Source organism: Grampus griseus, assembly GCF_964374135.1.
Source record: "Grampus griseus genome assembly, chromosome: 16".
Taxonomy (NCBI): domain Eukaryota; kingdom Metazoa; phylum Chordata; class Mammalia; order Artiodactyla; family Delphinidae; genus Grampus; species Grampus griseus.
In genome coordinates this window covers 50,816,261-50,833,570 of record NC_139010.1, presented here as the reverse complement: position 1 = coordinate 50,833,570, position 17,310 = coordinate 50,816,261, and positions in this window count along the sequence as shown.

Here is a 17,310-nt window from a genome sequence, read left to right as displayed (position 1 = left end):
CTGCCTTGTGGAGGTCCAACCAGGGCTGCTGGAGGAGCGAATGACCTGGGTTGAAAGGAGCGTTCCTCTGGTTGAAATGAGATCATCATAGGCTCGAGCACAGACTGCCCCACATTCTCATTTCTGTTTTCACCCTCTGACATGATACAGCTGGTATGGCACAAATTCTGTTAATGTGTCAAGTTTAAAAGATATCCTGGCCCAGAAGAAGGAGCAGCAATGGAAAAGTTTGGTGAACAGATTCTGCTCTTAGGTAGGCTACTTAAAAATAGATGACATTTATTGAGTACTTACTATGTTTTAATCCCAAGATGAAGATCTCTGCATTTGGCAGTTCATTTATTTTCACAACAAGTATGTGAGCTAAGTTCTGTGTACCCATTTAATGGATGAGAAGTAAATTAATCCAAGTCACACAGTTAGAAATTGTGGAGGCAGAGTTCTAACTTAGACAGTTTGCCTCCAGAGCTATATTTTTACCTATCATTGTCAACTCTCTCTACACAATTTGAGCCTCAGTTTTCTCTTTTACAAAACAAAGTCAGTGCTTAATAATTGAGATGTAGTCTTAGTTATTAATTCTCTGCTTTTCCCGACAGGCATGAAATTTTGAGGGAGGCGAAAGATAAAACTATTTTAAAAAAGAATCAGTGTATTCCACTTGACATTATGGAAGCATTTCACTGCTAGTAAAAGAACTGTCTAACAGACCAGAATGCTATTAGGCATTCAGTTAGGCTTTCGGATTTTGCCTTGCCAGAAATACGTTCATCAAGAATTGTAACTTGCCATGAAAATATGGAAAGAAATATGCCCTCATTTTCAACAAATGAATGTGATTTGGTTGATATAACTGTGTCTAACCAGACAAGACTGAGCGGTTCAGTGGGTAACATTGTAATCTAGACCATCTCAGAATGAAGCAGTTTCTTACTGTTAGACATAAAATTAATTGGCATATACAAAAGGACCAACTCTTGTAAGATAAATGACTTAGAGGGGTTTGATTACTGCTAGGGAGTAATTGGGTGCAAGTAATTAATGGCCGAAGAATAGGAGGAAAGCAGGACATTATTTAAAGTTGAAGCTTGTGCTCTAGGTGGAGTGGGTGCAGATAAGTCAGAATTCAGGGACATGTAGACGTTTTTCAGTGGAACCATATCCAGGGATGGGTTCAAGTGAGGGTTTCTTCTTTTGCCATGAGTGGTAAGACGTCATTTAAGACTGCTAGTGGAAGTATAATTTGGTGACTCTTTTGTTCTTCTCTTCTCATTCTCTCTGGACACATCCCGATCAGATTTTCTTAATCCTCTTTCTTACTCAGTATATCAGCAGCATCTGATACAGTGGTTCATTTCCTCTTTTTAAAATAACTTTACTCTTGGCTTCTGGCACAAACTCTCTTAGCTCTCTGAACTCACGGACCGCTCCTGTTTGGTTTCCACCACTGATTCTTCATCTCCCTCACCTTGCTGAAATACGAAATAAAGGAAATCATGCCAAACATGTCAGTTCTCAACTGAAAGATATGAGGTATGTGTGCGCTTTGAGAATATCTCAGCATTTAAAATGTTAGAATTCTCACAGGCAAAGTATAGTTGGGAACTATTCTATATGGTTTTTCCAGTGAAGTGGAGAAGTTACAAGTACATTTCGGGGAGTGGGGAGGTATACATCAGAAGAGATGGGCATAGTGATAAACATCTTAGTGCAATTTTAGGACTCAGTTCTCAGATCTGTTTTCTTAACCTATACTCACTCTCACATGTGACTCTCACATGTGATCTCATCCTGCTACATGACCTTATACATTATCTTTACACAGGTGATCCCAAAATGTATGTATCTCCAATCCATACATTTACCTAAATTCCAAAATGCTATATTCATTTGCCTAATTGAATTTTCTCCACTTAGAGAGGTTCATGTCCAAAATCAAACTGCTATTTCCAATTCTCCCACAAGCTTCCCCATGCCAGGAAATGGAAATTTCCCCTTCCCAGTTGTTCAGTCAAAAACCTTAGGCAGCCTTGCCACCTGTGTCTCATCCCACTTGACAACCATTTAATCTTTTCACCTCTGCCTTCATAATATATCCAGAATGTGACGAACCGGCACCGATTCTGCTGCAACCACCTTAGTCTGTGCCACCATCATTTCATAGACTACAATTGTCTCCTAACTACTGTGTTTCTTCACTGAAATGTACCCCTAACATAACAACAAAAGCCAGATTATATTATTTCTTTGCTCAGAAACCTCCAATGGCTTCCCTAGTTATTCAGAGTAGAATATAAATTGGTTTTTATGATTTACAAGGTCCTGCATTATCTGGGCCCTGTTTCAGCTCTAAGCTCCCCTCCCTCGCCCCTTTCTTACTGACTCTGCTCTCGCTGCATTGGCTTCTTTGCTCTACACATCAGTTATTTCCCCCACTCAAGAGTCTTTGCATTTGTGTTTCCTTTTCCCTATGGTAACATTTCCCTAGATGTCTACAAGGCTTGTTCCTTTACTTACTCATGTTTTAATAGTGACAGGCCTATAAAAACTAGAAATGCCTCTGTCCCCATCCCTCTTTGTAGCTCCTTAGCATCTATTGCTATCTCACGTATTTCACATTGACTTGTATAATAGTTGTCTGTCTTCCCCTATTAGAAAGTAAGCTCCATGTAAGCTCCAGCTTAGCACCTGTGGGGTATCACAGGTTCTTGACCTAAGTTTCAGTCTTCTCACCTACAGAATATAATCAATACCTCATAAGGGTGTTGGAAGGATCAAATGATATGATGCATGTAAAGTACTTAGCACAGTGCCTGGAATGTTGTATGCACTCAGTGATTAACCGTGGTTGCAGGTCACTCACCTGCATAGGCGGCTATGTCCCAATAGCCTGGTGAGATCTGTGGTAGGGTCCTAGTGATATAGGTGTCTTCCTCTATACAATAATTACAATAAATACAATTCTGTGGGAAACCATCTTGAATTCCATGATCTCATGGTGCTGGATCAGTAGCTTTGTCTCCTTAAATGATCTGAGACACTGTATTGAAGACTCTACTAGGAAATGAATTATAACCACATACGTATTAGCCTTTGGGTTAGAACTAAGGTAGCTGTAAAAAGTCATACCTCTAAACCATCTCCGATAGGCAGTAGTCTTGGGAGCTCAATGAGTTTGAAGGAATAAAACATTTCAGTTTGAGATGTGGCCTTGCAGGCCAGAGACTTGTCATAGCCAACTCCTTTGATTGATTGCTAAGCTTCACATATCCTGTTTGATTAAATGAGTGCATTCAGGTGCAATTGGCTAGAGCTTGAGAAGTTTGGATGGAAGTATGTAGATGAAATATTTGTCTCTTTTATTCGTTGTTTCAGTGAAGCTCCTTATTCTGCCGCTTTGGATTCTCCCACTTAGAATCATTTGGGCTCATTTATTTGCTCATGCTGCATCCCCAGCAGGGTTGTGGGCTTCCTTCTGTGCCTTGATCCCTAAGACACACATAAATAGCATCTGTGGCAACTCAGATCTTAGTATCCTTCTACTTTCCCATGACCTTAAACATTCAGTGAACACACAGGTTCCTGCTAAGTCAGCTGACCTAAAGAACTTTCTGGCATCCTCTTTGGAAATAAATGTATTCAAACTCAGTCAATGTTACTGGAATATCCATGCAGAGATATCAGATGATGGGACATGGCAAGGGGATACCAGGAGGCTTCCAGTGGTGCTGATCCAATGGCTGGTCTCCCAGGCATTTCAAGCTCTTGTGCCTTTACGTTTGCCATCTCTTCCACCTCTTTCCACTATTTCCATCAGATGTAATTCTGCTCATCACTCAAGGCTCAGAATCAGCACTACTTCTTTTGCTTTTCCTTAATGAACTCTCATTTCACTGTTTCATATACTATGTGTATACCTCTGCTATAGTCTTTGTATGAGAGTTCATGTTTTTTTCTGCCCTAGAGCCACCCCTCCCCCAACCCAAAGGAGAGGTCATGTCTGATTCATCTTTGCAGACAGTTCTGTCTATGGAAATCCTTACTTATTCGTGTATTTACTTCAAGTTACTTGACCTTACTGACCTCAGTTATGGTCTCGAACTCTAGGAGGGTTTTGTTTGTTTGTTTGGTAAAGAAATTATATATATTTTATTTGTATTATTATTTTTTTACTTTTGGCTGAGTTGGGTCTTCGTTGCTGTGCACAGGCTTTCTCTAGTTGCGGCGAGTGGCGCCTATTCTTTGTTGCAGTGAGTGGTCTTCTCATTGTGGTGGCTTCTCTTGTTGCAGAGCATGGGCTCTAGGCACGCAGGCTTCAGTAGTTGTGGCACGCGGGCTCAGTAGTTGTGGCTCGCGGGCTTTAGAGTGCAGGCTCAGTAGCTGTGGCGCACGGGCTTAGTTGCTCCGCGGCATGTGAGATCTTCCCGGACCAGGGATTGAACCTGTGTCCCCTGCATTGGCAGGTGGATTCTTAACCACTGCACCACCAGGGAAGTCCCACTAGGAGGGTTGTTGTTTTTTTCTTTTTTGTGGGATAACTGGATTCTGACAAAATGAGAGGAAATAGGTACTATTTTCAGCTGACTTTTGGTTGCTGAGAAGGTGTGGGACTTTGTGTCTTTCTCAGTTTTCTATGTCCTACTCATTTCTTTATACGATTTTAAGGATTGATAAAGAACCTTGTCGCAGAAGCCCACAGACCTGTCTTATCATTTAGTGTTTAAAGGCTGAGATTCTTTCATTTTAAGGGTCAGGGAAGAGATGACAACCCCTTAGGTCATGTTGTCCTCACAGATGAAAACACAAGAACCAAATTTAATGCACATTATTTTAAATATGCCTAATATGCCTAATTTGAATCAAATTCTACACTTTTTATTTTTCTTGAAAGTTATTTGATTCTAAATCATTATTGCCCATATGTATAAAAAATAATTCACTCTTGGTGAATAACTTCTGGATTCATTGTAATTTAAAGTGACACCGAAAATGGTGAGGAAGAGCAGTGTTTCATTTATTAAGTTTTATAATTCAACAGCTGTTCCACATTTTGGGAGATAAAGATACTGAACCACTGAAATGTTCTGCATTTCAGAAATCATACTTTCTAACTGCCACAGTTAAGTCTTTGACAATTTTCATGTACAATCATGCAATATTTCTGAGACATTGACAAGAGTTTATTCCTGCTTTCTTTCTGCTTCCGTATGCTATTTCAAGTATATTGGTATAAAAAATGTAGGAAAAGCGTCACATTCTCTATGGAGTTTATCTGCTATCAGAAAGTATAAAAGATAAGTGAATTTTATAAGTAATTGTTTTGAGTCCATTTTCAGAAAAATAACCTCCAAAAAGTACAATATACATCTTCCTCTCAATACTTTCCCTTGTTCTTTAGGGTGTGTATGCTTTCTTGTTCTCTCTGTGGCCTTTTCACCTGTTCCCCATTTCTTTCTTGATATGCCCCATCAGATACACTCACGGTTAGTGTTCTATCTTTCCTCTTTTAAATCTAAAATTCCTTAATTTCTTCCTCACCCCATGCCAGCCATTTTCATCAGGTATCAGTTTCAATATGCTTTTTTTTTTAAATCAAAGAACCTCAGAGATCATTCAATCCAACCATACCTTCTTTGTAAGAATCTTCCAACATCCTTGAGATCCATTCTCCTTTTCAGTCTCCTGTAATTCCAGGTGGTATTTAATCTATACATACCCCCATGGAATTATTAATTCCCTTGATCTGAAGTTCCTTAATCTTCCTTTGGCCTAAGATTGCATTGAATTTCCTATCAACTGTGTCACTTTTTTTTAGCTCATAACAAATTTTGTATTTAGCAAAGCCATTAGGTCTTTTACTCAAGAATTATTTTTAGGTGTGACTTTCCTTATATTGTGTTTGGACAACTTAATTTTTGAAAAAGAAATGAGGGCTTTTCTTTTCGTTAAGTTGTAATCATTCGAACCAAATGAAGTCATCTGAAATCTTTTGTCATCCAATAGCAATTTTCAGCCTTTAAAAAAGAAACAAACAACCAGGAAGATGCACTTTTATTTGCCTATTTCCTAACTTTAATTCAACACCTTAATTTTCAACTCAAAAACATGAAATGACAGTGAACGAGAATATTTGTTAACTTAAGTGAGACATAAAATCTCAAACTCTTTATTAAAATGGCTCTACCAAGTTACTTATTTAATCTTACCTCCTTTCAACTGGGGAAAGAAAGATGTGTCCCTAGAATCTTGTTCTCACTCAACATTATGAGTATTAATAAATATTTATACTTTCCAGAAAATAAAACATCAATTTAAATGTTATTATCAGGACAAAGCAATACATCATTGGATAATATAACAAGGCTGGATATCTCATTTGCCCCCCAGCTTCACTCTGAAGTGATTTGTGCCCAGGGAGGCTGACCTGTATGAACTGCATCAAGGGCTATTTGTCCTTTGACTTCTGGTTAGGTCAGGGGTTGGAGACTACCAGAAGGAGATTGGTACTGTTTACATAGAGATACCAGCGGGAGATTGGTAATACATAGAGGTAAGAGTGAGGACAGGGTATTAATTCTTCTGACACCTTCTTGGCTAGGTCCCCAAGCCCTGGTTATATCCCACTGTTAAAGATGACAGCACCTCTCTCCAGCTCCTTCTCCAACCCCTCCAGGTTTCTCATTACTTACCCTGAAGCACTACTCCATCTCTTATGAATTTCCCTTAACCTTGGCCACACCTTTGTAAAAAGTCTCTTCATTGAAGTCTCCTCCATTATCCCCTTGATTGTGCCATTTGTTTCCTGCATGAACACTGAGTGACCTGGCCAATCCATCAGAATTCTAGATTTGTAGAGGTTTAAGGTAACTTTCATGAGACTTATCTACTATGCAGCTTCTTCACAAATGGCATATGCCTCTACCAACGTTTGTCTTGAGATGACTCAGCACGTCCAGGTTTTCTCTGCAAACTGTTGGAAGCTCTTCATCCACCAGCAAGTTCCAGCTTCATTGGACCTTCACTGGGTGTGCACTTAGTTGAAAATACTAAGGCAAATATGGGCCCTGTAATCGTCCATCAGTAGCCAGATGGAAGGTGCTCATCCAGCTAATTCACAGGTTGTGCTTTTATCAAAATGAAAGAAAAAAATATGCCTAGACTTGCACACCCTTGAGAAAAAGACAGTTGACCCCAGAAGAACATGGATGCTGCTGTAGCCCTTTCAGGCTGCTATAACAAAATATTGCAGAGTGGATGGCTTATAAACAGTATGAATTTATTTCTCACAGTTCTGGAAGCTGGGAGTCTGATTTCAGGGTGCCAGTATGGTCCAGGTTTCAGGCTTCTCATTGTAACCTTGTATGGCTGAGGGGGTAGGAAGCTCTTTGGAGCCTCTTTTGTAAGGCACTAATTCCATTCACGAGGGTTCCACCTTCAAGACTTAAATCATCTCCCCAAGGCAGCACCTACTAATACCATCACCTTTGGGAGTTAGAATGTCAACATATGAATTTTGGAGGGACACAAACATTCAGACCATTGCAGATGCCCAGCTTAAGAAACACTGGCACAGCGAATAAGTACATGAGCTTTGAAAACTTGATAATGGTCAAATCCTAACTTGGTCACTTTTAACAATGTGATATTACATAACAATGTTTTCTAATCTCAGTTTTCCTATCTGTGAAAGTGATATAGTAACAGTGTCCACTTTATTATTTGGTGGATTAAATAAGATTTTGTTTTTAAAAATCTCAATGTAGCCTGGCATTTTGAAAACACTCAACAGATATTTAAGAAACATATTTTGATGGTGAGATGAGGTCAACTGCCTATTCACATGTTAAAAACAGACACTGGTCTTCAGTTTCTCATTAATAAAAAGGAAAGAGTGAAAAACGGTGAGAATGGGCTTATGGCCTGGTTACCAAATTTTAAAAAGAAAGGCCCACTTAGAAGGGACACAACACTCTCTCTCTCTCTCTCTCTCTCTCTCTCTCTCTATATATATATATATATATATATATATATGGCCCCTTTCAGTTCAATTGTTAAAATTTCCCCCCTGAAATAGCTCTTAAAGCTTTATAACAGGTAAAAGATATTTTTGTTTAATGGTATAATCATCATTAAAGGCAAAACAGTGTATTTTTTTATTTTTATTTAAAACAGTGTATTTTAAAGAAAATCAGGAAAGTTATTTTTAAGCCATCTATTACTAGATGCTGAATTAAAGAACTTGGATAGCAATGCAACAATATTTATATCAAAATTAATTAAATCACACAAACATTATTTCAAAAGTGGTAATGAAAACCCAACATTATACCACTAATAAAAATGAATAAAACTCGGACCTGTCACACATTGCCAGTGTGAAAGGACTTGGTCTTATTTTCCTAAATTCAGTTTTTTAATTGACTTACTCTAATGATTTTCTGGAACATTTTTCTGCTTTTTTCTTTAATCCAATTTAGATTGTTTTTAGTCTTTACAGTGATAGTGCCCTGAATTTGTTTGAGCTATGTTTGTCACAGCTGTTACCAATTTGATCCCATACGCTTTCTATCTTTCAAGGATTCTTCACAATTTGTGTTCCTGTCCCATTATGCTTTATCCATGTCTATATCATCTGTAGTTATATCTGAATAAATGTGTATATTTACATATATGTTTCTTTTCTCTCACTTTAGGAGATTTGATGTAGAAAAGAATATTGGAACAGGTGCTCCGTCTATTTTGATTTGTTTTGACAGTATTTTTACATTTGGAGACAGTGAGATGTATGGAATGTGCTAGATTTTCTCTTGGCCATTTGGCAATGTTTCTCCCCGTTCTTCTCTTCCCTGTGTTGCAGAGGCTGAAAGCCTGGTACTGTATTCTCCAGAATTCCTAACATCAAGGTACCATGTTACATTCTGCTAACAAGGGTGCTTATAAGAATAGAAGAAGAGACTCTTGCTGCTGATGCAGAGGCTCAAGCCCATAGGCTGCAGAGATGACAGATCTGAGGTTTGATGAGTGCCTTCCTTGTGTCAGCCTGTGAATTAGCAGTGGCGGTTTCCTGTGATTCTTAGTCTTCCTGAATTTTTGAACACTAGCAATGACTTCCCTGACCCTTGCTTCACTGGTCATCCCAATGTTTTGGTAACTCTCTGATCTCTATATGACATCTCTTTCTATTTGAAATACCTTAAGCAATTTCTGCTTTCTTGACCAAACCCTGATACATAGGGTTTAAGTAACTTGCCCAAAGTTTCACAGTTAATTAGGATTTGAATCCAGATCTGTCCAGCTTTTGACAATGTGTATATTGGTGAGTTCTAGATCTTTTTTCAGACTCTTCTGGGATGCTCTATGTCTCTCAGTTGTGAAAAGTATGTTTGGAGTTCTATAGGGGGTGAGATTATATATATAAAACCTTAATAATGCTCTGTATCACTTTGAACTTTCTTAGGCCCATTTGAGAACTCTGGGGTAAATTAAAATATATAGCTACAAGGGAATAAGAAAATTATTTGAAGATTTGAGTCATCCTCTTTGTTATTTTTTAAGCCATGGGTTAAAGAGAGAGGATAGTAAAGACAAATAAGAAGGGAAAACAAGAAATTTATTGTGATGTGAGGTGATAGGACTCACGGATCTAGCTATAACCGACCATCCCTGTATTTATATGTGTATGTGAGCATTTTTGAAATATTCAATTCTAGTCGTTGTCAATATTTGTTATATAATGTGACTGTTAGAGAGGTGGAATTTAGTTTCAAGTTCAAGTCTTTAGTTTGACACAAGAAAAATAAATTAAAAATCACACTGTTTTTTAACTACAAGTAAAGATTTGCCATCATTTTATAAAAGCTAACAATTAAATTTAGAAACATGCTTATTTATGCATTATATTGTCAACATTTCAGAAGCAGTCTATTTTATTTTCTTGTAAATAACTAGTCTGTAACAACATTTTACTTTTCATCAGTATGCTTTAAGAATTCTCTGAAAGGACAGAAGTGAAAGTTGGGTTAACAATAAAGTAATTGATTTAATTGCAAAATAAATGCCTAAGATATTGTTTGAAAATTCATGACTGGGCAAAATATGAAGTGTAAAGGAAGAAATCTTGAGAAGTACTTGTGTCGCTATGGGGACAGGATTTACAGACCTTAAAAAGAGAATTAATTTGCTTGGATGTTTGTTTTGCACAGTTTACTCTCAGTCTGAAAATGGTCAAATGTTGCAGGTTCGACAAAAAATGGATTGAAAATGGTTATTCTAGATATTTAGTATTTTCAAGAGTTTCATGACAGATCAGATAAATCACACAGGTGATTTGATCTATACCCCAAATAATCCAACTAATATAAATTGAGTGTGTTTCGTATTTTTAAAATTGTTCAAACAATTTTCAGACTCCAATTTCCTATAGTGCTGGACCAGGTCCCCTCCCCTTCACCGCCGTTCATGTATATACCACACACAATTATAAAGAGAAATTGCTGGAGAAAATATTTTTTGAAAGTATAATCAAAATCATCAAAAAGCTGATGAAATAACAAATAATTACTTGATTAAAATTGAATGAACAGTGAAAATTCAGAAAGATAGACTGATCCAAAGCTGCTCTTGCCTGGAGGGAATTTACCAACTTGAATTTTGATGTAAAGCAGTACCAAAGGGTAAAAGAAACAATAAAAAATGACCTCATTGATTTTAAATAACGAGAAATTCTATAACTTAAAATTACATTAACCAAAATTAAAACTCAAAGAGTAGGTGTAGCAGTATATTAGACAAAATCTGAGAAAGAATTAGTAAACTGAGAAAACAGGTGAGAAGAAAATACTGGACATGTAACACATAGAGACAAAAAGATGGAGAATATGGAAAAGAGGTTAAGAGGCATGGAAGACAGAGTGGAAAGTTTTCAAAGACATTTAGTTTTAAATAAATAAACTAAATAAAGTTTTTAAACAAATGTTTTGCTTTTCAAAACAAAAATAGTCTTATAAAGGATATTTTGTTTACAAAAATTTCTCTAAAACAGGTCATAACAGTGTTTAAAATCTCAGTTTCTTGCTTAGGTAACTTGCAACCTAGTGCACTGGCTTTATAGGTTGCTGAGAAGCTGATATTTTGAAAGTGTTTACAGACTTTGTTATAAAAATGAATGTCCTAAGAAGGGGGGCTGCAGGTGCAAGTGTGGTTCAACAACATAAGAAACAAGAATGTAGTGGTGTTTAAATTTATAGTTGTTAAAAATGTCATCTCAAGTCAAGTCACTGGTCTGTTTGCATTTGATACATGTTTGCATTTGATACATTTTTTTTTAACTTCAATCATTCTTTGACAAAGACTAGTCCTTTGTTTAATTAATTAATTAATTTATTTTTGCTGTGTTGGGTCTTCGTTTCTGTGCGAGGGCTTTCTCTAGTTGTGGCAAGCGGGGGCTACTCTTCATCACGGTGAGCAGGCCTCTCACTATCGCGGCCTCTCTTGTTGTGGAGCACAGGCTGCAGACGCACAGGCTCAGTAGTTGTGGCTCATGAGCCTAGTTGCTCCCAGCATGTGGGATCCTCCCAGACCAGGGCTCGAACCCGTGTCCCCTGCATTAGCAGGCAGATTCTCAACCACTGCGCCACCAGGGAAGCCCTGATACATTTTTATACTAACTAGCATTGTAAAATTATTTCATGATTAGAAAATACCTGTGGATATTTGTATAAAAGAGTGAAATAAATGTTTTTATGAAAGTATTCAAAAAAAAAGTTCCAAAATATGATAAGAGAGAATAAGACATGGGATTGCATTTTTGCATTCAAATTTATGGTACATTTATTTATAATTTTCCTGCTATTGTGAAGAGGCATGAACTGTATAATCTGTGGATATATGTGTTTTAAGAACACTGCAATATGATTTCTTTTTAACACTTACAGTGTTAACACATCACTACTACATTACAGTACTACAAATTTAAACAAATGTTAAAACTACTTTTAAAATACTGACTACAGGAAAAAATGAACATCATTTAATAAATTGTAACTACTGAATTTAATGTTTTATACACTGAACTATAATCATTGTCTTACCCAGATGTACAAACTCAAAAGAAGCAGTATTTCACAGGAACCTTTTCTGAAGTAAAACATTCTTCATATTAAAAAGAGAAAACAAATAAATGCACTGTACTTGGCATACACGTGGCCTTTCAAGTTTATTGATCCATTGAATTCACAAGCATCACATTTTTTCCCATTTTATAAGAGCAGTATTTTTTTAAACAAAAAGAGCTAAAGTTACCAAAATAATTAACTTTGGATGTCTAGGGCAATTAAACCATTGTCATTACTTCAAAAGAGAACTGGAAAAGTCATGCAGAATTATGTAAGCAGGAGGTATAGCAGAATCATAAAGTAGCTGGTATTTTAAAAAACATTCATGTGAAATCTCTTATCTGGGATATGGAATGTCTGGAATGTGTCGACCTCTATGATAAAGGCCATAGATTCCAAATCACAGAGATAAAGGACCTGAGATGATAAAGGACCTGAGATGACATTCAGTTCAATCTTTAGAAAATAACTGTCTCTGAAATGCCTGGCCGATTTTCATTCATACTTTTTTAAAAAAGCTTTCCAGTAATGGGTAACTTAGTGTGACCAAATAATTCCATCACTTGTCCTCTGCTGCAACCCCTTTATCTTCTATACCTGTTTTTATTTTTGTTTTTTTTTTTGCTGTTGTTGCTTTTTAATCTTTATTGAGTTATAATTGACATATAATAAACTTCATAGATTAAAGTGCACAATTGATGAATTTTGACACATGGACACACCTGTAAAATCATCGCTGCAATCAGGAGATCAATATTTCTATGACCCCAGAAGGTTTCCTCATGGTCATTTGTAATCCATTCCTCCATTTACTTTTTTGTCCTTGAAAATATCTATTTGTAATAATACTCAGAGGCTTAGTACAAAGACTCCTTTTTCCAGAGAGGATTGTTTTCACTTCTGGCAGGTCTCTGGGGTCATTTCTATTCTGGGATCACTTTTTGAGGGATTTTTCTTTATGACAAAGTTTTATGATTTATAGATGTGAATCTGCTGATACGGAATGTCTGGAATGTGCCAACCTCTATAACGGGAAAGGCCATAGATTCCAAATCACAGAGATAAGGAAACTGAGATGACATTCATTTCAATCTTCAGGAAATAACTGTCTCTAACAAGAGGCTTATGGTTTTTTCTTTTCTAGTGTTTTTGCTTATTTTTCGTTTTGATTAAGGTTTTTCCCCTTCTCTGCAGCACAACTTTCTTTGCAATTCCCTCTGGGAATGGGTGGGAGGAAATAGGGCACATATTTTCTTAAATTTATTTTACTGAAGTATATTTGATTTACAATGTTGTGTTAATTTCTGCTGCACAGCGAAGTGATTCGGTTATACATATATATACATTCTTTTTCATATTCTTTTCCATTATGGTTTGTCACAGGAAATTGAATATAGTTTCCTGTGCCACACAGTAGGACCTTGTTGTTTATCCATTCCATAAATAATAGTTTGCACCTGCTAAACCCAAACTTCCAATCCATCTCTCCCCTGCCCCCTCCCCCTTGAAAACCATAAGTCTGTTCTCTATGTCTGTGTCTGTTTCATATATAAGTTCATGTGTCATAATTTAGATTCTACATATAAGTGATAACAGATGGTATTTGTCTTTCGCTTTTTGACTTACTGCACTTAGTATGGTAATTGCTAGGTCCATCCATGTTGCTGCAAAAGGCATTATTTCATTCTTTTTATGGCTAAGTAGTATTCCATTGTATGTATAATATACCACATCTTCTTTATCCATTCATCTGTTGATGGACATTTAGGTTGTTTCCATGTCTTGACCAGTGTGAATAGTGCTGCTGTGAACATAAGGGTGCATGCATCTTTTTGAATTATAGTTTTGTCCAGATATATGTCCAGGAGTAGAATTGCTGGATCAGATGGCAACTCTTATTTTTAGATTTTTGGGAACCCTCCATACTGTTTTCCATAGTGGCTGCACTAATTTACATTCCCATCAACAATACAGGAGGTTTCCCTTTTCTCCACACCCTCTCTAGCATTTGCTATTTGTAGAGTTTTTAATGATGGCCATTCTGACGGGTGTGAGGTGATACCTCATAGTAGTTTTGATTGACATTTCTCTAATAATTCGTGATGTTGAGTGTCTTTTCACGAATAGGGCACATATCTATTGTGGTTCATCTTTACCTGAGATGTTACTTCTCTGAGGTTCCATCTTAATATTAAGTGGGTCTCCTACTAGTCTCTCTACCATGGAAAAGCTCTAGGTTTGACTTCTTTTATTACTGTATAACATTGTTGAATCTGGAGTTTAATTTAGCCAAATTTGGTCAATGCTGTAGGAACAAAAGCAGCTTGAGTGCTCCACTTACAATTAGGATTTCATGCTTTTCCTTAGTATTTGAACTGTTAATCTATCTTCTCAACTGTTCTGAACTCTTGAGTTTTCTTTGTTTCGTTTTGTTTTGTCTTTTTTGCAGTACACGGGCCTCTCACTGTTGTGGCCTCTCCCATTGCGGAGCACACGCTCCGGACGCGCAGGCCCAGCGGCCATGGCTCACGGACCCAGCCGCTCCGTGGCATGTGGGATCCTCCCGGACCGGGGCACGAACCCGCGTCCCCTGCATCGGCAGGCGGACTCTCAACCACTGCGCCACCAGGGAAGCCCTGTACTCTTGAGTTTTAAAAAAGTACCTTTTACCCAGTATTTTTAGGTTTTCTTCAGCAAAGGGATCAGTTTGATAACCTAACCTACCATTTTCTCTGAAATGGGACTTCTTACTTTGAATTTTTCTTATAGTTGTATCAAAGAAATTTCCCCTTTCCACCTGAATGGTTTTATTTAGACTCACTTATTCTATTCAGTTTAATCTTGGAATTCTAATCAATTAAGAAACACAAATTCTGTTTTTGATAAATGAGGTTCTGTTCACTTGTTCAAAAAGGTTTTCTTTTTTTCTACTTATATTTGACAGATTTATCTAGAGTCTTGCTACTGAAAACTCAATCAAAAAGTACACTTTTCTTTTTAGTACCTATGGGTTAAGACAGGAATACATCTATTTCTCTTTAGTGAGATTATTATTTAATCAAGATTTTTCTTTAATTTCCAGTAAATGAATCTTTGATCAGTGGATGACACCAGAACTAGTTATCAGCTTACAGTATAGTTTGTGGTGAGTAAGGAAGAGATCTAATTTTTTCATTCAGAGGGGAAGAAGTTAGAATACATGTTATCTTCTAACCATCAGATTTTCTCTTACTTAAATAACAAACCGGTCACACTTGGATCAAGGAATAGAATCTCTTTCCATATGTATTAATTCACTTTCACATAAGTTTTAATTTTGAATGAGGTTTTGGCTTGCTGTTGATGAAGCCATCCCAGAGGACCATTTCTGAATTATAAAAGTGAAATTTTAAGTTCCAGACTTTAGTTTTAGCTCTATCACTAGTTTCCATTCTCTGAGCCTCAATGCTCTCATCCAGAAAAGAAAGGCAGAAATGTAAGTTTGCCAGTTTAGGATCAGCAGTGTCTGTTAAATATCATCTAAATGCATCCTAGATTTCATGAATTGGAAACCCTAGGAATTAGTCCTGGGGGACATTTTAGGTCCAAGCACTATGTTACTTGTTTGTAATTGAATCCTTGCAACAAACCAGAAGGTGGGTATCGATATCTTCATTTCACTAACGAGGAAATTGAGTCTCAGAGCAGTTAAGTGTGTGAGGTTACACAGCTAGAAAGAAGAAGAGGGAATTCCCTAGCGGTCCAGTGGTTAGGACTCTGTGCTGTCACTTCCAAGGGCCCGGGTTCGATCCCTGGTTGGGGAACTAAAATCCCACAAGTCGTGTGTATTATTTGGTGCAGCCAAATAATAATAAATGATAATGATGATAATAATGATAATAATAGAAAGAGGAAGAGTGAGGTCTCAGAGCCAAGTTTACTAACTCCATATTCAGCCCTCTTCTCACCACACCAGAGCTATATACTACATTTTAGGTTGTTAATGTATCAAGAAAGACTACAATAAGGGGAAAAATACATTGCAAAGTAATTATTTACAATATTATAAAAAATTGTGAAACACTGGATTAGAATAATATACTACCCTAAAACAAAATATCATCATTCATATATTAATTTTAAGAGTTACCAAACAATAACTTCCACAAATCATAATGCTATTAAATCTGTCTTTTAAAAACACAAATATGTTCTTGACACTACGTTGCTTAAATTTTATACATAGTGGCTACTGAATGCAATTCAAACTTAAAATCTTAACAATCGGAGTCAATTTTGACTTGACCCTGCCTAACTCCCAGCCGCATTTCCACTCACATAGATTGCTGTAGGCATACCAAGTATCTCGTATCATTTCCCAAAGCTCCTGTGCTGTCTTATGACTCTGTTCCTTCTCCTTGAAATGCCCTCCCCTAAACATTCCTCTCACACTCTCCTCCACTGCCCTTCTTCCTGTCCAATGAATTTGTTCTCCATTTAAAACTACTCAAATGTCACCTTAGCTGTGAGCCCTTCCCTGACCATATAGACACAATTTTCCAAACCTCAATTCTCTGGTGGTACCATGTTTATACTTCAATTAACCTTTAGCTCACTGCATTGAAATTATTTCTTTATGAGTTTGTGTTTCCCGATGGACAATAAGTTCTTTGAGAGTAGAGTGACTTATTCATCTCTGTGTACCAAGAGCATGGCACTGCATAAATGCTTAAATAAACTAATTAATTTAAAATACCGGACTTCTATACATGAGACAGTTCTTTTACATGATTACAACCTTAAAAGTTTGAGTCTCTTCTGTCTCTGTTCCTCCTCCCTGCCACTCCTTCATGCCATGCCTAGAGCCATAGAGAGAACACTGAGGACCTTCTGCACTCTCAGCATAGGAGTAGAAAGGGTCTAGATTTATTCTGGAGGCATATTGCCAAGTCTGCTATGGTGGGAAGTGAGATAAGTCAGATTCAAGAAAGAGTTTGCATCTATTTAAGACACAGGGGATACTCTATTATCTGTGTATCTGTGCCTAGATTCCTTCTACAGAGGTACTCTGATTGTGCAGGAATAAGATATTGTAGGGAGACAAAAAGTGTCAGCATGAAATGCTGAGAAGAGTAGGAGAAAGCTTTGGTCGGTGAGGGTCCAGCACTGCCAATGGGGCAGAGTCTGGGTTTCCTTACTGAGACTGGCTTCATAAGCA